The sequence below is a fragment of the Tachypleus tridentatus genome, chromosome 6, assembly GCF_004210375.1.
Source record: "Tachypleus tridentatus isolate NWPU-2018 chromosome 6, ASM421037v1, whole genome shotgun sequence".
NCBI lineage: Eukaryota > Metazoa > Arthropoda > Merostomata > Xiphosura > Limulidae > Tachypleus > Tachypleus tridentatus.
Window position 1 is genome coordinate 51161676 of NC_134830.1, and position 23043 is coordinate 51184718.

At 33.3% G+C, this 23043-nt stretch overlaps 1 protein-coding gene and 1 long non-coding RNA gene across 4 annotated transcripts in view; one reads left to right on the forward strand and one right to left on the reverse strand.

Annotated features, from left to right (window-relative positions):
* The window catches only part of LOC143252481 (uncharacterized), a 53384-nt gene extending 51576 nt beyond the window's left edge, over positions 1-1808 (reverse strand). The window contains exon 1 of the long non-coding RNA XR_013029011.1: positions 1561-1808. This is a non-coding gene — a long non-coding RNA (uncharacterized LOC143252481). The remainder of the gene's footprint in view (positions 1-1560) is intronic.
* Positions 1-23043, forward strand: part of LOC143252477 (adenylate cyclase 1-like) — a 91641-nt gene that overhangs the window by 21769 nt on the left and 46829 nt on the right. The window lies entirely within an intron of this gene.

Sequence of the window (23043 nt, forward strand, 5' to 3'; positions counted from 1 at the left end):
TTCAGTTTTTTCCTAAGTTAACTTCAAGCTTGAAATTAAATTATAATACTAGTTATAACAATCTCGTATATTAAAGAATTTCAGTGTTAGATGAGTTACTAACTGAAACACATTTCTGTATTGTATTGATATTATTTTATATCTGACCTTCCACTCTCGGTTTAAACTTTTTTAAAACTTAATCAAACAAGTCCAAAGAAAATCTATAATCTCAGTTTATTACAAAAAAACTCATTCAAACAACCAGTACCGTCTTTAAAATAAGATTTCAATACGTGTACAATAACTTAAAAGATATTCATTTATCGATGTTTCTTTGAAAAAGCATAGTAATACAAGCTTTCGTCACTTGGTTAATAACCCTTGTTCTCTTAGGAGTGATGTGTCCAAGTTATATCATCATGACCATCTTTTATCTTGTTCTAACTACCTAACAAAGCTCGTTACTAACATTAATTAAATGGTTGACATTTAATAAATATTTTCTATAATTTCCTATGAGCAAATGTTAAAAGTTTTGACCAATATCAAGCTAACTGCTGTGTTACTTGACTTAAGAGTTACCTACTTTTAGCGACGCATGGGATTCAGTGGGTTACTTGACTTAAGTATTATCTATTTTCAATGGTGGGCAAGACAGAATATTGAGGGGGTTGTCATCAAAATGTATGTAGATCACTAGCTCGTTGGAGTGGCTAGTCCTCATTTAAAACAGCCGCGGTTGTTAAAACTAACGTATCAAAGTTTTTCTATACTTCAAGAGATAAAAATATTAGCTACACAACTCTCAATAAGCCAGAAACAATAAGTATAGTATTCTAAGAAATTTCTTTACTCAGTCCGAATATTCCTACTTATGTTTATTACACTGGCCTAGTGGTTGGCTTAAAGGATCGTACATGCAATGGATCATGGTTCGTGTCGCACTCTCGAGAAACTAGCAGAACTCAAAATTTTGGTCAAATCTCACTACTTGATTAAAAGTAGTCCAAGAGTTGACGGCAGGTGTTGTTCGCTACTTGCTTTACCTCTAGTCCATCACTTCAGATTAGTGACGGCTAGCACAGCTAGCCTTGTGCGAATACCCAAAGCAAACCAACTTCGCACAGAAATATTTATATCGTTGCGATAGGCCTCAGTTTCTTGAGATGTATAATTATAATCAGCTTTTAATACCAATCTACAGCACTTCAAGCTTTGTGTGAATTAACGTACTTCTAATCATCGTGTCTTAAAAGTACACGAAATTGTAGCAAGAGATGACAAAGTGTGTGTGTATATACATATATATATATCATTAAATCATCCATTTTATAGTTTATTTATACATTCAAGGCAATATTCAAAGAATTAATTTAAGTGACGTCAAATATTTTTAAAGATATAACACATTAAACACGGTACGTGCCTTCACTCATTGTGGCTGTTATTGTTAGACTTGTAAGTATACACACTACTAGTTAATTGCCCATATTATCGTTAGTTTGCCGTCAAAAGTAAATGTGTATATGAAAACTGTTTAGCGAAAAAAGAAAAGAAAAAATATTTCCTTCAACTTACTTTACATCCAAGTGTGGGTAGGCCTAGCAGTCGAAAAGCGTGAGTAGAGTACTAGAGGTTTTGCAATATTGTGTAAACCATCTGAGCTCATTAAAATGATGAGTTATTACAGTTTATTTAAATATTTAGAAAAGCAGGAAGTATTTTAGGTAAAAACAAACTAAATTAGAACAACTACGAAAACAACTTGAAATGTACTGAATGTTTTATTTTTGTACTGTAAGGAAGCTAAATCCCAAAAAAACTTATAATCCGCTTTCTATGTATGCGTAACAAAATTAGAAAACTCGTTTTAACGTAATTCTACTATATATACGCAAGCTGAATACCCGTCATATGACAGGAAATAATGGTAAATGTTTCTTCTCAAAAATTAAATCTAAATAAATGTTTTATGAACATGTTTTCTAAAAATTAATTATAATTTAGTGACAACATTTGCACAAAGAATAATTATACTATTTCTTTTATTTTTAATCTGTATTTCGTCATCTCCTTTTAGTATTGCTTTAAGAATTTTGAATTCTGTATATTTTAAAGTTATATTCAGATATTCTTCTTGATAAATCCTTATTCATTGAAACATGCGAAAAACCAATTCTCAAAGACATATTTCTACTTAGCCATATGTATTACCCTGCAAATTATTAATTGTGATAGTAAAGGCAGTCAATTTTATTATAAGTTTCTGGGTATTCTATTAGGATATTTGAGGATTTTAAAAACTGTAATGTGCTGTGGGTAATACATGTGGGTTATGATTATATCGGAGTGTTTCAATGGATAAAATCTGCTGATGCTGCATCATTGCGTCCTCTTGACAGTCAAGCAAACGCAATTATTATTATTATGTGTTAGCAATATCAAGCGTGGGGCGCGAATATACAGTGTTATTTACTCATCACGATCTCTACCAACCTCCCTTAAATCCAATTATATGTCCAAGGAAAGAAATCCTTGGCAGTTATTTCGGTTTGAAACTCCGCACAAAAGCTTGGGGACAGATATAACCGGAGGTGCTCAGAAATTACTTTATCTTTGACCCTACGAGGCTTAATGATGAGGAAAAAATATATGCAGTTAACGCATCATCCGTTATGTATGACCGGAAGAATTCTAAATGGACACGCTTGGTTATCGCGACAGAAAGCGCCGGTATCTCGGCCGTTGTGATAAGTACCAACACCCTATTTTCACAAAACGACGGCGCTTTCGTCTTTATATAGTAGTAACCCCGGATTAACGCATGGACTTACCGGGCTGAATCCCAGGACCTCAAGCTATGACTATAAATGTATTGCACTTAGAGGTTCCGTCTCGAGAGGACTTTTATAAAGGCCAATGAAACCTTTAATCCGTCTTGTATAGTAGAGTGTGTGTGTTTTTTCGTATAGCAAAGCCACAAAGGGCTATCTGCTCAGCCCACCGAGGGAAATCGAACCCCTGATTTTAGCGTTGTAAATCCAGAGACATACGGCTGTACTAGCGGGGGACCGTATAGTAGATTTAAATGTTATTTTACTTTGATTTTGCAAGATATTACTTGAGAAAATAAATAATTATTTTCCTTAATTTGATTTTGGTATCGAATCACTCTAACTACCATGACCATAATTATTAGAGAAGCATACTCTAAAAACAATAACGAAACACAACAGAGAGAACTTCGATTGTTGTTAAAAGTACACAAATTAATAGATTTACCGTTTTATTTGGAGGCATGACTTGGTTCTTGATTTAAGTGATGAATAATTTTGCTAGTAATATAATGACAGTTCGACCTTAATAAATGTTGTAACTACAACAAAAATTCATAACAACCATGTGAAAACGATAAACGTGAGCAGAAAATACAAATCTGAAAGAAAAGTACCGACAGGGGATAATCGTCAAATAAATTGCCAGAAAGATAAAAGGTTTCGTTTGGTTTGTTTTGAATTTCGCGCAAAGCTACACGAGTGCTATCTGCGTTAGCTGTCCATAATTTAGCAGTGTAAGGCTAAAGGGAAGGCAGCTAGTCATCACCACCCACCGCCAACTCTTGAGATACTCTTTTACCAACGAATAGTGGGATTGATCGTAAATTATAACGTCCCCACGGCTGAAAGGGCAAGCATGTTTGGTGTGACGGAGATTCGCACCCGTGACCTCGAATTGCTTTAACCACCTGGCCATGCCGGGCCAAAAACAAAGAAAAACGGAATGAATGAGGGTTGAAAACGATAACAGAAATCTAAAGCAAAGCGATGTAGAAAATGCAATGTTGCAGTGTACAATTTTTGTATGTGATATAATTAGTAGAGAAACGAATGAAATTTATGGAAATGAAAGACTGGTGTTTTATGGGAGTTTTTGTAACGTGTATTACGTTCAAATAAAAATATTTTGAAATGTAGTTTTTAATACTGATTTCAGAGGTTTAAATGAAAATTTGGAGAAATTATTTTTTTTTAATTTTGCTTACGAAACAAAGGTTTTGTTTTTGTTTTTGAATTTCGCGCAAAGCTACTCGAGGGCTATCTGCGCTACGAAACAAAGGAACTATTTTTAGTATTACATATATACCTATGTATTAAAAAATTGCAAAACGTCAAGACAATGCTAAGTCTCGAGGGGCAATGTAACCAATTCAATGCGAAACTTCAGAAATATTTTTAATATATGCTTGAAGAGGTCGTTTTCATGCCTGTGACGCCAAATGAACTCGTTGAGATAGGAGTTAGTCATGTTGCCTGTTACGTCTCTTAACATCCCCCTCTGGTACAGCGGAAAGAAAGTCTATGGATTTACAAAGCTAAAATCAAGGGTTCGATTCCCATCGTTGGACTCAAATCATAGCCCAATGTGACTCTTCTGTAAGAAAACACACACACGTCTCTTAACCATATTCCAAGCACTGTACTTTTAATTTGCTGTAAATTTCAGGAATATAAACTAAAACTTGAAGAACTGATTTTTAAATGGGAAAATATTTTCATATTTTAAGTTACACATAAATTTTATTTAAATATACATATTATTTATTAATTAGCCTAACTTCATGTAACTTCATATAATGTGACCTAACCTAGCAAAAAAAAAAAGATTTGTATTTTCATTTCCCCAATTTTAATTTATGTTTATGAAGTCACCGTTAAAAACTACATTTTTTTTTCTATTTTAACGCAGTGCATAAAACAGAAAAGATCAGTTTTATGCGAAGGTAGAAAAAGGATTGACTTTAGAGAGTTCACAAAATAACCAAATCGTGATATCTTTCTCATGAATAACTTCCGACTTTTTTATTATCCTTGAATATACTGGATAAAAAGTTAAAAACTGACGTTAGAGAGTTCATTGTCCAGGCAATCATATCGCACCAGTATATCAGTAAGTAATTATATTAGGCCTGGGCCACCTTCAAGTGGAATTCATTTTGTTTATTGTATTTCTTTATCCGCCAGTAAAATAATGTACAAGTAGTGTGCAGTTTTGAAATTAGAGAACTCTTGTAGATAGTGTCCCAGTGTTTTGAATTCTAAACGAACAACGAGCATATTCTTCAAGCGGACTTTGTTTAAGCGCATGCGCGACTTTGCGTTATGACTATCAAAAGTAAAACACGAGTCGCTGTTTACGCGAAAACCATATCCATCATAGTTAGTAAAAAAGAAAGTTATTGGCCTGTTAAAATTAGAGTTTAACCCTTATCTTAACCGCTGAAACACATCTTATGACTTATACTTCATTGCTGAAAAAATTGACACTAATTATTTTATACATGTTATAGTCCGTATCGTTTTTCATGTATATATGATTTTCAACGTTTCATAAGGTTTGAATATTACGATTATAATTTTCAATAATAAGCAACACAGTTAAGTAGCCTTTAAATGCAATTATTGTGGTTTCTTTATTTGGAAAGGAGGACCGTTTAGGTTATTTGGTAATACATAATGCAAATATCAGGCGATTTAACGATAACTTAAGTGTTTTATTGTTTGACTACGAATTCTACGTATAAAAGTTTCACGAACTAACGATAGGCCTAACTTCATAAGTGACAGTAATCAGTTACGTGCTAATTTTGTTGAGTTTACTATACTTCTGTAACTATTCGTTAAACACACACTCAAATTCTTGAAATGAACTGACAGACAAACACACTTACAAGGTCGTTGATTCAGTAATCAATCAACCCAGGAGTGAAATTCTCGACAGATATTTAGTGTATGTGTTTTCTTATAGCAAAGCCACATCGGGCTCTCTGCTGAGCCCACCGAGGGGAATCGAACCCCTGATTTTAGCGTTGTAAATCCGTAGACTTACCGCTGTACTAGCGGGAGACTTCTCGACAGAAAAAGTACAGGTACTGAGCTGAGTGAAGTGGACATATTTTTGCACGAGAAAAAAAAAATTCGTGTGGACATAAAAACGACAAAACAGTTCAAGTAAGTCGCGATACTTTGTGCCAGTGTGTACCGGCAGAATTTCACCCCTTAATCAACAGCTATAAAAGATTCATTCAACAATCTTCTCTAGTTCCTAACTTGCATTTTGTATTGTTCAAATCATTTCATAAACTTTCAAGAAAGTTTTAGTAACTGAGACACATAATTAGCACGTTCCTTTAAAAGTTCCCTCTAGCCAAATGTAATACAAATATCTACATTTAGAATAACGTAGCCTATAACACTTCCCCACCATTAATCAATTCCCTTGAACCATCTTATTGCACAAGAAAACAATGATACATTAAACTAAAATATCTAATTAAAAATAAAGTAAATATTGACAATTAACAACATTAATATTGATAAATATTGACATTAAAATAGCTAAATCAGTATATGTTTGACATAAGTATAATAAAACATTTACTTTCCTGAAACTGCCCACCATAGAATCGTTTTGATGGTTTTGCTTTTCCGTTTTTCATGGTACAAAGGCGGGACGACCTTCTTCCTTTCACCAACATTTACTGTCTTTTCACTGGGAAATTATATTCTGTTAGATTGCAAAGGGAATCTGCTAGTGACTATCCTTGATGATACTCTGGAAATGATCTCACCTGGAACATTGAGCTCTCTAGAGGCTGACTTATTTCTGGTGAAGCCTTTTTAAAAACTAACAAACACTTAGTTTTCTTGTTGACCTATTTCTAAAAACAGTCACAGTAGATGACCTTTGGCTTGGGCCACCAAAACTTTCTAGATTTCGATTTGTTTTCTTTTATGTTCAGTGTCTTTTTCTCTCTCTCTTTTTTTTTTTCTATGATTCCATTCTTATTGATAATGGAAGTACATTGGGTGGTGTGGTTGTCGTGTAATGTACAAGAATGATTTTATGATCATAGACTGTGAAACTATTTGAAGCAAGTTTAAGTTTACATATGTGCTTTCATGTGAATTATATTTCCAATTTTCCCTGTTTCTCAGTGTTTACCACACACACACACACACACACACACACTTATACACGTAACACAACCTTTTACGTCTTGAGACTTCACACTCTTCTCTTTCTGAAACTTTGACCACTTGTTGTTCACTCTTGTTTCATCTCTAAGGGCAGTTGTCCACTTTTCGTTTCTAGATTAGGTGGAATAATGATAGCTGTAGAACCAGTGTTGATAAAATATTACAAGGCTTCTTATTAATAAATCTGTTGATTCTAACCAGTTTCTTTGAATAATATCCTTATTTACCTCATTTAATGCAAATGGAGTATTATCTTCCTCGGGACACCATATCCTTGGTTTATTATCAACATTTTACTCATCACAGCATTGGATAAATATCTGTGTTTTTCATACTTATAATGGTTTCCTTTTTCTGCCATCTTTCTGTCCTGTGGTTTACTTCTTTCGTTCTGAGTAAAGAGTTTCCCAATTAATCGAGCTCTTTGTAGAGTTTATATTTCGAAGTTACTTAATCTGACACTTCCACAATTCCTGAACACAGCCATTAGATTTTTTATCTGGAACTTTCATTGGTTAATGTTTTATTACCAACTGGACAGCTTTATTTAAAGATTTACATCTACTTTGCGTGTCATTATCCACTATAGCTTATGTAGATTAGTCACAAGTCAACTAATCCGTTATTTTGTAAAGAACATTCGAATAAGTTAATTCGATAGTTGTTTTTTTTTACATCTTCAAATTCATTTCTGATTCAGTCGCTTCATCCTTATGGTTTGTTCTAGAAACTTTCTTTTGATTTGATTACCAAAACACTTGCTAGTAGTTTCTTAATATTTTTATATGCGTAGAAATATGAAAAGTTTGTTCACCTTGATATTACTGTAAACTTTACTTACCTGATACGCCTACCATTCCATCATTGACTGTTGGTTTCCATATTGGGTGGTGTTCTAGAACTGGCCTGCCAAATTCTCTAACTTGTTAAAGTAGTGGTGTAGTTGGAGTAGTCCAAAAAGGTCCTGCAGTTATAAGTGGCAAAACAGTAGTGGTGACTGGTGTCGATTAGATGGGTTCTATTGTATATTGGAAGGTTATTGATGTTTGAAGTTAGAATTTCTGAGTGAATGCAGAGAGGCGTGTGGCTAGTTTAGTTTTTGGATTTTCCGTTTCAGCTGTTAAATGTTACACCCTGGTATTGATGCATTGCTGTATATTACTTGTAGTTTCCTTGAGCTTGTTTTACTATGTTTCTTATATCTCCAATCATTCTGCACTTTAGTGATGTTCTTCTGTGCTTGCTGAGCTTCATTTTTATAATCCTTCTGTACCTTCCCTATGGCTTCATTGATCTTGTCTTCCACCAAACTAACTTGAGTTCGCAATCCTTATGTAACTCTTATTCTCGTTCTTATAATTCTGTTATGGAATTCCTGCCTTTTTTTAATCTCTTTTAATTTTCCGTGTCCTTCATCGGATCATTTCTCCATTGTTTCATCATTTCCAGTAACTTTTCCATCTCGCTTCCAACGCGTGTAATCATCTTGAGATTCAGTATGGATTCGATTTTATTTTTACCAAAATAATTCCACTTCTGATCTAAGTGTCTTGGTATATCTATTTTTAAGCATTTTCTTGTGGATTATCCTGTAAAAAATAGTGCAAAGTCCAGTCTATTTAATGGCAATGAAAGTGTTTTATTTATTGAAACTACAAGTTCAACAGTTTTATGAACTGATGATAGCATTAACTTCACAAATAACAGTTACTTCTCGTATTTATAGTGCTTGTCGTATTTTTATTTCTTTGGCTAAACAAAAACATAATATAAGACGAAATTCAAGCAACAGAAAAACCATCTAACAAACTCTCCGACTCAGTGATCAACCAGTCCCCTGCTGATACTACGGTAAGTCTATGGATTTACAACACTAAAATCAGGGGTTTGATTCCCCTCGGTGGACTCAGTAGATAGCTTGATGTTACTTTGCTATACCAAAATGCACACACTAACTTACTGTTAAAGGTTCATTAATCCATCAAAAAGCTTCTCTAGTTTCGCCTAACTTGCGTTTTATATCGTTCAAACCATTGCTTACCCTATTAAAAATATTTAGTAATTAAGAGATCGCTTATCGTATGGCGTTAAAACTCCCTCTAGTCAAAACAATTTATACATGTGAAAAACACACACAGCCTACAGCATTAATATAGTCACTTAATATTACTGGGGTTGGTTTTACAAGTTCTACATGATAGATTTGAAGATTTTTCCTAAATAAAGCCTAAAGTCATATCGGGTAAGGATGTATATTTCTTTTGCTTCTTCAAGTTGAAATAAGGTTGGCAATCCCTTAAAAATAGCTCGTTAGAGTAGTAAACTCTAACAAAAACCTCGTTAGGATGTTGCACTTTTTCAGAAAGTTTGCTATGAGGTTAAACTTATCTGGCAAGATAATTTTTGCAAAATACTCAACGGCTGATAAACTTAAACATTTGTAAGTAGCTCGTTAGGCTAATCAACCCTATAAAAAATCTTCCTTTCAATCTCCGGGCGATCTGACGGCTTCAAGATGACATTAGTATCAAAGTAATTGATACAAACTGCCTCATGACTTAATGTCTTCAAGAGGCTCTGTTTAATGATTTCATGAGGTCGTTATAAACTGAACCATTCCTTTGGAGCGATATAAGATTGTCTCTAAGTTAATGTAGTATCCTCCAGAGGGAAACGGAATGTCCTTAAAAGGACAGTAGCTGATAAAAACTGCTTTATTATTGAAGGTCTACCAGAGGTGTTTTGCTTGATAACACTTCTTACCAGATGGAGGATTTACTCTTGCAGTTTTGTTAGACCGCTTTTATCATTCAGTATAGAAGTTCCCCAAATCTTTGGTAGTTTTGGAGGACTTAGAGCAAAAGAACCTACCCTGATAACAGTGTGTTATGGTTTGTTTGACATCCTCAAGAGTTCTGTGTGTTTGGAGAAGACATTGACAGTAATACTAACCTATACAGTTCTGCAAAAATTGCTTCATGGCTGACTGCAATATCTTATGGATAACTTTGCATCCAGGGAAGACGTACCAATAGAACTGATACTTAAGTAAGACTATGTTACAGCTGGATATATCTGCCAGAAGCCTAGAAATATTTAGAATTAGTTCTGAGCTTTCTAGTTGTTGTAATATTGTAGTATAGTTCAACATAACTTCTTTGAGAACCAGTGCACGATTGAGACATTTTACTCCGTGTAGGCAAGAGTTTGAAATGTCATCGAGGAAGGGAGGGAAGCACACATAAATATTCATTCTACATAAACTCAAGCAAATATTCATTTTACTTCAATATTCATTTTATATAAACTCAAGCAAATATTCATTTTACTTCAATATTCATTTTACATAAACTCAAGCAAATATTCCTTTTACTTCAATATTCATTTTACATAAACTCAAGCAAATATTCATTTTACTTCAATATTCATTTTACATAAACTCAAGCAAATATTCATTTTACTTCAATATTCATTTTATATAAACTCAAGCAAATATTCATTTTACTTCAATATTCATTTTATATAAACTCAAGCAAATATTCATTTTACATAAACTCAAGCAAATATTCATTTTACTTCAATATTCATTTTACATAAACTCAAGCAAATATTCATTTTACTTCAATATTCATTTTATATAAACTCAAGCAAATATTCATTTTACATAAACTCAAGCAAATATTCATTTTACATAAACTCAAGCAAATATTCATTTTACTTCAAACTGTTTAGATTTAGAAGAACGTTTTTTTCTTCTTCTTTAACCTGGTGGTTCGGGCTCTTGACTCGCGGGATCGAATTTCTGTTACACCAATCTTGCTTGCTCTTTCAGCCTTGGAGGCGTTATAATGTAACTGTTAATACCACTATTTGTCAGTTAAAGAGTAGCCCGAGAACTGACGGTAGGCGGTGTTGTGTAGGTGCTTTCATTTTACCTTACTTCTGTTAAATTAGGGAGGACTACTGCATATAACCCTCGTGCAGCTATTCACGAAATTCCAAACCAAACCTTTTTCAAGAACGCTTTTACGAATTTCGTAAACATATGTTTTATACTTAAGTTAACTGTCCTACAGTTTTGTTTATGAACAATTTTTCTAGGTTAGTAAGAAGTGGCAAAGACTTTAGTCAAAAGTGAGTGCAATGAGACTGAGGGCTTATAATGCTAATAATCGAGTTTCGATACTCGCGTTAAGCACCTAACAGATGGCTGATTGTGTAACTTTGCGTTTAACGACAAAGAAACTGTTGTTTTTATTAATGTCTTTGTTAGCTGTGGTGAAAAAAATATATTTAATGAAAGAAAAAGTCCTTTCATATCGTGAACATGGTTAGACGAAAAGTAAGTGAATTATTTGGTTCACGTGACAATTTATACATTTCTTTGTGAATGATTTAAACTCCTTTCTTTTTGTACAAAAAGGTTTTTGAAACTTATACCAAAAGAAAAAAAAACACAGTCATATTGTTCATTTTATCATTTACTTAACAAACAAAAAAGGCTTAACATTATTGGAGTGATGATTACTTTTAACAAAGAGGCTGAGTCACGACTTAAGACTGAAACTTTAATGTTTTAGCATACATAAGCATCGTATTTTCAGAGCACGTGATAAACAGTTGTAAGGATCAAAGTTAATGGCTTAACCGCCCTTTGTTATCCCATCATCCAGTTGTATAAGCCGTGACCTATTGATCTTATTTACGGAAGACTAAGCGAGAAACTTATTTCTCAAGTTAGGTGACCTTAATTCTTAACCGGTTTCCATCTACCTTTCCATTACAGGGAGTCAGGCTATGGCTAAAACCTCGTTTGTAGTGTGGATAATAGTACAAATCTTTAACCTTTCTCAGTTGTCTGTTGTTACACTAAAATATTGATTCGTTTTATTAGAAACAACGCATGCGCAAAGATAAAGACGGTGTGGAATGTACGATCGTACCCTTTAACTTGTGTGTGTATATATACACACACACACACACACACACATATATATATATATTTATTTATGTGTGCGTGCGTTCGCGTTGGTAAGACATATACCTTTAGCTAGCATCAGAAACTACGGAAAATGGAGTATGTACAGATATTCCTAATGAAACTTTGTCCAAAATTCTGAAACAAACGAAATATTCTGACGTGGTAACCTAAATAACTGAAACCTAATTCGTCAAGTCCACACTGACTTGAACTTTTTCTGACATCATAACTAAAAACTGAAACTTAAATTCGTTATGTCCACACCAACCTTGGTGTCTTCTGACAATATAACTAAATAACTGATAAACTTACATTCGTCACCAGACTGTTTAATATACACTAAAGTTAAATTGTAAAATAGTAAGTTAGCTACTATCAACATAAAAACGGAAAACAACTAGAAGTGACACACACTGAAATAAAGGTCATGGCCACATTCATTACAAACGTAATAAAACTTGATGACAAAGGTAAGAGGTCAAGGTCACAGACTTTATCAGCGTGTAAGAAAATAGCAGTATAGGACAATCTTAAAAACAATGTTGTACCAAAACAACCAAATGTCAGTTTATCAAACACTCTTCCATACGTTATCTTTCACGTGCTCTGAAAATGTACAAGTTTGAAGTGTCTTGAATAAGGACATCAGGGACCACTTTGTAACCTGTTAATGTGCAATATTTATAAAGCGATGCTAAACGTTAGTTACCTAACAATACTTTGTGCTCAGTATTAATAACAATGGTTTGTTTACAGTGTTAATTATGTAATAATAATTTGTACTAACTATTAAGAACAATGTTTTGTTTACAGTGTTAATTATTCATGATACTTTGTACTCAGTATTAAGAACAAGGTAACACAAAAGTCTGATGATAAAGTCTCCTTATTCGGAGACGGATTCCGCTCTGAGATTTCAAAGGTGAAAGACATACTTAGCTCGTCTCCTTTTAAAACCTACTTCCGAGCGAAAACCCTAAACAATACATCTAAGCGGGCGAGCATGCCCATCGGAAACCAACGGGCTCCCTTCACAATGAGAAGTGACATAACATATACTGAGATAAAAAGCATATTCTCAAACAGAACACAGAAAATTACCAATTCAGTTAAATTGCACGTACACGAAACACAAGATATCCAGAACATGATATCAACTTACGTCATTCTCTGGTATCAAAAATACACAGTAGAACACACAAAAACACCAGCAGTAGTTGTTACCCAGTGTGGCAGCCACATGTAACGCTCTCTCACGCTGTGTAGGATGTGGGGGAAAACACTCAACCACACTTCTTCATTTGCCAACACACGGCAAACTACAAAGTATGCCCAAAGTACAGAAACAAATTACAAACTTATTAAATAATACAAAACATAAACTGTACAAAATCAGGAAGCAAATAGAATGCGAAGAAAAACACTTGTCTTGCCAACACCCACACCTCAAGAAACTAACAACACAAATTAACAATTTACAAAGCGAACACATGCACAGGCAGTAAACACACACAAAAATGAAACAATAAGCAAAATAATATTTTATGAATTCCCAACACAATACCGAATTTCCCAAACGAAGATGACAGCACGATACTAATTATTAAAAAAACTGTTGAACACATTACCCCATTACTTCCATTACATTATACAGTTACTCGTACTTACACAAACGTTACAGAATACAACTACATGGACAACATAGTTTAATAAAGAAATACATAACCTACAACATAGCCCTGAAGAGGAAAGAACAGTGACTGATAGACATCCTAATCAGCTTACCAAACCTCAACCATGAAACAATAAAGGGATGGAGGAGGTCAACCTGAACCTGACCCCTAAATCCCGATAGATGGTAAGCATGCCTATAATTAAATAATGAATTTACAAGTCATAGTCTTGTATATTCGACTTTTTGACTACCCTGTATTTCATAGCTTTCAAATTATACTGATGTGTACAATGTAAGATTGAAAATCAAAATTAAATCAATATCTGAAAGAAGACATGGTGATAAGACTATTCATCTAATATGTAACTTTGGCGGAATTGTTTTAGATAAAACATTATCTGTGTGTACGTTCTCGAGCCCTTACTGTTTAATACATATGTTAAGTTCTCTAAGCTCCTGACGCTTACGTTCAAGACGCACAATTTCAGGCATGTACATATAGTTTTAAATATTCATTACTTTAATGCACGAAGGTGAGCTTGCGTACTTTGGTTGTTAAAAAAAAAATAATCTAGATTCAGATCTTCCAAGATCTTGGACGATATTTAAATGAACAAGTATTTAAACCCTATGCGAACTTTAATCTTTGGAAGAAATAAACACTGTACATAATATACAGCTTTTTATTATTGGAGGACGTGAAACGCGGCCGTAGGATAAAACTTGCGTTAATTATTATTTATAAAAAAATTAGAAATGCCGACGCGAGTCAAACTACTAAGGGTATATTTATTTGGCGAAGAATTATTAACGTCTACAGAAGAAACTTGAGATACGTATATTTAGTTTCACTGGTATTTCTCTAGTGTAGAAGGTACGTGTGTATTTTACGATGTAGATATTACTATTATATACGATCACGGCGGCGACCGTAGAAGATATACTTTATCATTATAAATGGCTAATTTGCCAAAAATAACCACGTGTTTGACTTATGTTACAACCTTCTCTCTAGATTATGCTTTCATGACAAACTAAAAATTGTAGAATATAAAGATTTTGGTGTATACGAGTGTGCCGTGGTCTTTCTTTAAATATTATTTAGTCTGACATAAATTGTTTCAACTATATTTTTCTCAACCCATTACATCCACCCGCACAAAACAAGTTAATGGTAATATAATAGTGGCTTTTTTTTTTTTTTACAAACAAACAAAAAAAGATCGAAAATTTAATAACCGAACAAAAATATGGAAGAGTTGATTCACCTCACATAACACCACTTCTGTGAAATAACAGTTGTCACCGCCAAGATGTCCAAAAGACAGGCACACGCCCCTAAACATCAGTTGGAATTGGAGAATCAGATTCCTTCGTCATGCATCATGCACAAAAACCGTTTGTAGTGGTAGTGCTAGCTTTGGACAATTTTTCTTAAGTCTTTTAAAATAGGAGTTGAATAACGTCGTGCAAGTTAGACTTTGGAATGTTTAGATAGTTAAAGATAAAATGAATATACTCAAGATATGGTATATCACCCTGTGTGACATGTTCAGGTTTTATGATCAATTCCTAAGATGGTGTATAGGGTACACTCTCAAGTCCCCATATATTAGGGCCCAATATGACAAAACTGTATTTTGTTATTTATTGGCCATGTGGTTAAGGCACTCGACTCGTAATCCGAGGGTTGCTGGTTCGAATCCCCGTCACACCAACCATCTCGCCCTTTCAGCCGTGAGGGCGTTATAAAGTTACTGTCAATACCTCTATTCGTTGGTAAAATAGTAGCTTTAACAACAAAAAATACGGACGGACACTTCATTTTTATAGCGTGAAAATATTGGCTGTATTCAAAATGGTCTGTGCATGCAATGCGATATAAACATCTGTTTCTTTGTTTGTTTGTGTGTGTGTGTGGAGGAATGGTCAGAGGGCAAAGTAAGATCTTATAACTGGTTCTAGTGTTTTTCCATGCTTTCAGTAATATATATTTAAAAGATTTACTATCGTTATTGTGTATCATAGTTCCCATGTTTTCTATTATCAACAAATGTGTGATATCTGATATTTCACCTTAATTTTTCGTTATAAATTATCCTTTAGACATGAAAGGGGGGGACTGGAATACATGTAATCTGATGGTTAAGTGTTGTTTTTTAACCAAATGAACCGTGAAGTTGATATTAGAGAGTACGTTTTAGAAAGGCACATTTGTTCACATCAAACAACTAATGGATCAATTTCAGTGACTAATTAAAACCATTTAATAGTTAAATTAAAGGTGAAAATAATTAGCTTAAAATGTATTGAAAGAAACACACGATTACATATCTGACAATAACTTCACCTATTACGAGGTTTTGAGTCACAGGAGAAGATAGGGGAAGGGAAGTCTTCTGTGCCTTCTTCTATGATACCGTTAATAAAGTTATGGGAGGTTTTAAAACTATATCCACCTCATATAAAACTTTTATCTGATACACAAACAAACAGAAATATTAATATTTTATTTTATTTTTTTTTACTGATATTCAAAATGTATTTAGCTACCACCAGGTGACATTGACAACTGTTACTGTACTGCGATCACAAAATCTAGAGAAATTTTGAAGCGAAACATTTTGGCTTTATAGGTGCCCCCTTTGATATTAATTAGATTGTATAAGAAAGTTAATAATGTCTTTATTCTAAGAGTCCGTCTTTTTAAAACAATAAGTAAGGATAACAATGAGAAAAAATAATAATAAACTAGTGCACTGGACTCGAAGTTTCTAATTCCATTTTGTGATGTACTAGACCCGAGTGTTAATACAACACAACACTTGGTCGTGTAATTCTGGTGTGTGGAATAGTAGACCCGAGTGATAACACAATACAACACCTGGTCATGTAGTTCCGTTTTATGATATAGTGGACTCGAGTGTTAACGTAATACAACACTTGGTTGTGTAGTTTCGTTTTTTGATATAGTAGACCCAAGTGCTAATATAGCACAAAACTTGGTCGTATAGTTCCATTTTGTGAGCTAGTAGACCTGAGTGTTAAGATAATACAACATTTGATCGTATAATTGTGTCATTGTTCGCTTAAATTTCCTTATCTTACACTTAAACTGGTGTACGTCACCGTCTATGTTTATATGTCTGTGTGGAAGAATTTTAAAATTTTCCATATGGCCACCGTTATTTTTTGTCATTAGGTATAGATATCAAGTTGCTTTGCTGACGAGATACATTGGTACGTGTCTTAAGTAAACCTAGTTACAAAGTCTTCTACCTTTTACAGCCTAGAATACAAATGTGAATACACGACACAATTTTGTGATTTAAGTCGCATCTGCGCTTCAGTTTTATAATTGTTGAATGTTCAGTGTGTATCTTTTGAAATTTTAATTTCATGTTTCCTTTCATTCTTGGACCTCAAAAGTTTCGAAAATTGTCTTTATGGAAAATTGTAGTAGTAACTTGCTGTGTAAAATGTTCTACAAAATCAACTGTAGATCCCCATATAACTTCTCCAAAGCATTAGAGCTGTGATTCCTCACATTTCCTAGATAGTTTCTTAGCTATAATCGTTACCTAGTCGTCTTTGTTTTCCCTTCAAACTTATGAAGTGATTAGTCCTAGTTTAATAAATTAAAGTTCTGTATTCGAAATGCTGTTCACCAACCTTATATTTTCAAGTTTTTTTTCCTAGTTTTGTTTTTTATAGTTCGACTAACGTATAGTCCATACTATACCCTAACCTCACATTTCATAGCTAACTAAAATAAATTTTGCGAAATAAATCTTCACCAATAAAGAGGTAGAAAAATGTAGTCTGGGCAATCAAACGTCGGTAAATTCTTTTGCGAGCCAGTCAAAATTAACCACCATTCACGAAATGAATTAATTCGTGACGTATTCATAGAATAATTATTGGTAAACAATTAAAAACTTTTAATAGATAGAATAGCCAATGAGTTTTTGAAATCTAATATTGTTGTTAGTCTATGTACTGAAAGTATAAAATGAAATGTAGATAAAAACAAACTGGAGAAATATTGGTTGATTTCATAATTTAGTTTTCGTTGTTTAAAGAGGTTTGTTTTTATTTGAAACGTCGTTGGTATAACGTAAAATAGATTCTTTAATAAACGATTTAAGTTTCAAATTGAGTCGATATTTTTACTTTTATGATAAATTTATGCACTTGATTCTAGAATAGGTGATCCCACACTACGTCTTTACTTCAGGCTTATTATGCTAACACTCACTGCTCTTACAAGGTTTAACGACCCCCTCACACCCGTCACTAAAGTCATAATGGGCAGACAATAATAGAACTATTCTATCTGGATAAATGCATTTTGGCTTTCATGATGTTACATGGCACACACTGGTTTTTATATAGATTATATATTCAAATTGTTGTTTCCTAATTTTATGTTTTATAATGTATTACATAGTTTTGTTGTTTGTTTTTATTTCTATTTTTAAATTATTATTATGATGTTTTTACCATTTATTTTACATCACTGGTGTTATTTTAATCAAACAGACTAAGGTGGTGGTGATCGAACACAAATCGTTGAAATATTGTTGTGATCTTGTATTTATTTTATTATAACTAGATACAAATTTGTCTTACATCGTGCATTTCGGCTGCTAATCTTCTGCAGTCTTCAAGGTAGTCCAGAAAAGGACTTCTCTGTTGGAAGTTGCCAAGACTCGATCCTGGATCTTCTTAAGAGAAAGTCTACGTTATCTACTGCTTTCTATGACGGGTCCTGAAGACGACAGCACGTTAGCAGTCGATAGGATAAAAACAAACTAATTACTAGTTAGTAATTGATATCCGGTTCTAAAAATAACGCTAGAAATATGTATTAAATTACAGTATATAGGCGATATTTGAATCACGGTATGAAACAATAATGATGAAATTAATATGACTCAAAGACAGTATAAAAAGACTCGAAGAACAAAATTATTATTATTTTTCCATTAGCAGTCCTTGTTATCATCATCAAAACTAATAACAGATAATGTCTGTGGCTATAGCATCCAAACGTGTTGGAAATATTCCATCTATCAGACAAGATCCAAACATCGATGTTAATCTAGCCAGCAATTAAGGAAAATCAGTTAAGAATTGGGTTCTTTTCGACTCTTACTGCCTTTCGTCCTGTAGCCAGTTGTGGGAAGGCAGTTACCCTCAATATTTATATACAACCTTAAAGTAGAAATAAAGTACTATAAGCTTTACTACGTAAAACTTCCAATCTCCACCCTTTTGCGAGACGTACAAAAAAGGCGGGAATATCCTTATTGTAGAAATAGACTACCTTATATTTCTACAGGACTTTCAATCTTCTTTTTATTTGATAATTACAAAATGCTGTTAAACAGAACTAAAACTCATATTTTAACACTTGTTACTTCCCCACATTCCACCATTTCCCTTGAAATTTTGTTCAAGTATAAACCAGACAAGCTGAGACAAATCCAATTACCTGAAGTTGGTCATTCCGCTCCAGTATACTGAACAAAATACTTAAAAAGTTTGTTACATGTAAGTTCAGGATGATCTTGAGTTACTAGTGGCCTTTGTATTCTCCACTAGGAAGTTTCCGTAATCAAGAGTTTTTGATATAATTTCATGTTTATTATAAAATATTATAAATAATTGTATATGCCAATCATTATAACTATTAATTTTCAATTTATTCAATGATAATTTACCAATATCAATGAAATAATTACTAGTATTATAAATTGTTAAAAATCTTTTTAAGTGAGATATAATAATTCCTGTTAACAATGTTAGGGTAACAGTGTTGTATCCTGGTCGGTTGTTTTGGTTTAGCGTACTAGGGTGTATGTGTATATATATTGTATGTACACTCAATATATATCATAATACACGTTGAAAGGGCAAGCATGTTTGGTGTGACGGGGATTTGAACCCGCGACCCTCGGATTACGAGGATTGTGAAGATACGAGAGTATCAAGCAGAACTGGTAAAACACTACCAAATCCACCAGACTCCACAATTCTCACATATAGTGAAAACACCCACCACCCATCTAAATTACTAATTTTATAATCATCTCATCTGGATCATCCAGTATTGAACATTTAATTAAAGAAAGGTTATCCATTATAAACGAACTCCCAGCTTTAAACAGTAACACAGTCTGTTCTGAATACTAATAAACCATTGTTTTATTGTCCAGTTCTGAATACTAATAAATCATTGTTTTATTGTCCAGTTCTGAATACTAATAAACCATTGTTTTATTTTCCAGTTCTGAATATTAATAAACCATTGTTTCTATTATTTCTTTATTTTGCCGTCTTTTAATTTACTTCATCCTTTTATTCTGTATTTAATTACTTTTATAAAATGTTTAAATTTTATAATGTGTTTGTACCAGATAATTTACCATGTTCACTCTACCTTGCTGAAGATGGAATAGGTGTATTCCAAAACATCCAAGAATTAAACATTTGTTACTCTATACACATGTGTCAAATGTTTGTTCTGTTATTTAGCATGCTTGGTACATTTAAATTTTGTAATAAGTATTTCTGCATCTACAAATTTATTAAGTAGATTATTAAAAACACCCACATTTATTTTTACTTTAAAGTTGAATCTAAATGATAATGGTACCTGCCTTCCCACGACTGGCTACAGATAGAAAGATAGTAGGAGTCAAGATATTGTGGGCTCAGGAACTCAACTTCTAACCCTTAACTAATTTTCTTTAGTTGCTGACTTGTTGAACATCGACGTCTGAATCTTGTCTGATAGATGGAATATTTCCAACATCCTTTGGTGCTATGATAATAGACATTAATTATCCTTTATGAGTTTTAACAATGGCAACAAGAGCTGTTAATTGAAAAAATAATTTTGATTTTTTAAAGTCTATTCGCACTGTGGTTGATTTACGAATACATATATAAAACCAGTCACTAAGTTATGATAACACTCCCGTGATTGTCTACGGTAATAATAAAACATGACAACGATTTATTCTAACTGTTGTTAATGTTATTACACAATTCTTACTTTTTTGCTGATGTTCCCCAGTAGTTCAAGTGTAAATTTGCGGGCTTGTAAAAATTGGGTTTCGATACCAGCGGGTGGAAGAGTACAGATATTTCATTGGGTAGCTTTGTGCTGAACATTACAACAATTAAAATAAGTATCAGCTATTGAAAGTGTGTTTATTATTAACTACAAAGCTGCTCGATGGGCTATCTTTACTCTATGTACCACGAATATCGAAACCCGAGTTTTAACGATGTAAAGATGTAGAGTCAACTTAGAGTCACCAGGGAAAATCCTCTTATTCTTGTACCCTTCTTACTAATTTTTTTTTGCACCTAGAATTGTGTTGTCATTAGGACGCGTAATTCACCATCTGCGGGTTTGAATCTCATCGTTGAACATGCCAGCCCTTTCAGTAATGGGGAGAATTATAATATAATAGTCAATTCCATTCATTCGATTAGAATAACCCAAGACTTGGCGATGGGTATGTTACGTATTATAATCTCAAACAGCAGGAAATTTGAATTTGAATTTAGAAGTTAATTAAATGTTAGTATGTATCAAATTTATGATATTTTCCGATAAGATTGATACACACAATTTTATTTCTTAACACAAACATACTTTGATATACAAACAACAATACGAGTGATATTAACTGTTATTACAATTAATTATTACAAATATCGGTTTATATATAAGTTTTACAAACATACAGACAATACTGAGTCTTATATCCTATCTAGAACTGAATATTTTATCGACGATCCAGGTTCACGACGAGCAAATTAATTCTCAGTTGATATTGTTACACCTCGCTTCAGCTAGCTAGCTGTCTTTTCTTGGCTGGCCTTACACCGCTTGCCAACAAGCTAACTTTTTGTCGGCGAAGATAACTAAGATCCTCGTAGAAATAATAACGTCCGAAGTAATTAGCTACAGTTGAACGGTTTGTGATATTCAAAATCTATAAAAGTTCTTGGTCAAATTCTTAGTTTTCCGATTAATAAGCGTTAATCACAATTATAATTTCCGAGGCCTATAACAAACTGACTGTAGCTGACCAATAAATAATAACCGTCTCTTGACGTGTTATGATGGCTTGATTGTATATACTCACGCGAGATTCTCAAACGTTCAACAATGTTCGAAAACATGTAAATCACATGTTGACGATTCTTACTTTCGAGAATATACAAATTCAGAGAACAGGCAGGACTTGCGCAATACACGCCCAATAAAACTATACTGAAGCAAACGTAAGTATTAAAATAAACGTATAACGGTAAATCTGTTACAGGTGGTATTGACTACTACTGTCTGTCACTTGAAAATTAGAGACGTCTGGCGCAGACATCTTTTGTGTAGGTTTGCACGAAATTCAACAAACAAAATTATTTTTTCATGTTAAATAGTTTTTTTTATTTAATTTTCTAATAAGTATTCATAATTCTGATTAATATTTAAATTTATGTTTTTTGTGTTTTTTTTTTAAATTGTTAGATTGTTCCATGTCTTGTTTCGTTGTTCAGGTTTCCACATTTTAAGATGCTGACATTATTTTATTTTCTCTTACATAGTTGTTCCATTTCCTTTCTTTAAATCTTTTGCATGCGTTGTTTTATGGTGACAGTGTCCTCATGTTCTCATTTATGGATTATGAAATGCCAAAAGCGCAAAGGTTTCTTATGACGTGTGTTACAGGAGTTCAGTTAGAATTGCATGTAAATGTTATTTTAATTAACTATTCTCTATCAGTTGTAGACATTTGCTGAGGTCCATGCAGGTTAGGTAGTTATCACTTCCGTTAAAGAGGTTTTCTGAAAGCATATTAATAAATAAAATGGTAATTTAAGGAATGATTTAAAATTAAAGCACAAACGTAGCAAAATGTATAAGACAGGAAGTGACAGAAGGGGGAGTAGGAACTAAGTGATTACTATCAGATAAGTAGTTACAGAAGAGAAGGAGGAACTAAGTGATTACTATCAGATAAGTAGCTACAGAAGAGAAGGAGGAACTAAGTGATTACTATCAGATAAGTAGCTACAGAAGAGAAGGAGGAAGTGATTACTATCAGATAAGTAGCTACAGAAGAGAAGGAGGAACTAAGTGATTACTATCAGATAAGTAGTTACAGAAGAGAAGGAGGAACCAAGTGATTTATCAGATAAGTAGTTCAGATAAGTAAGTAACTACAGAAGAGAAGGAGGAACTAAGTGATTACTATCAGATAAGTAGTTACAGAAGAGAAGGAGGAACTAAGTGATTACTATCAGATAAGTAGTTACAGAAGAGAAGGAGGAACTAAGTGATTACT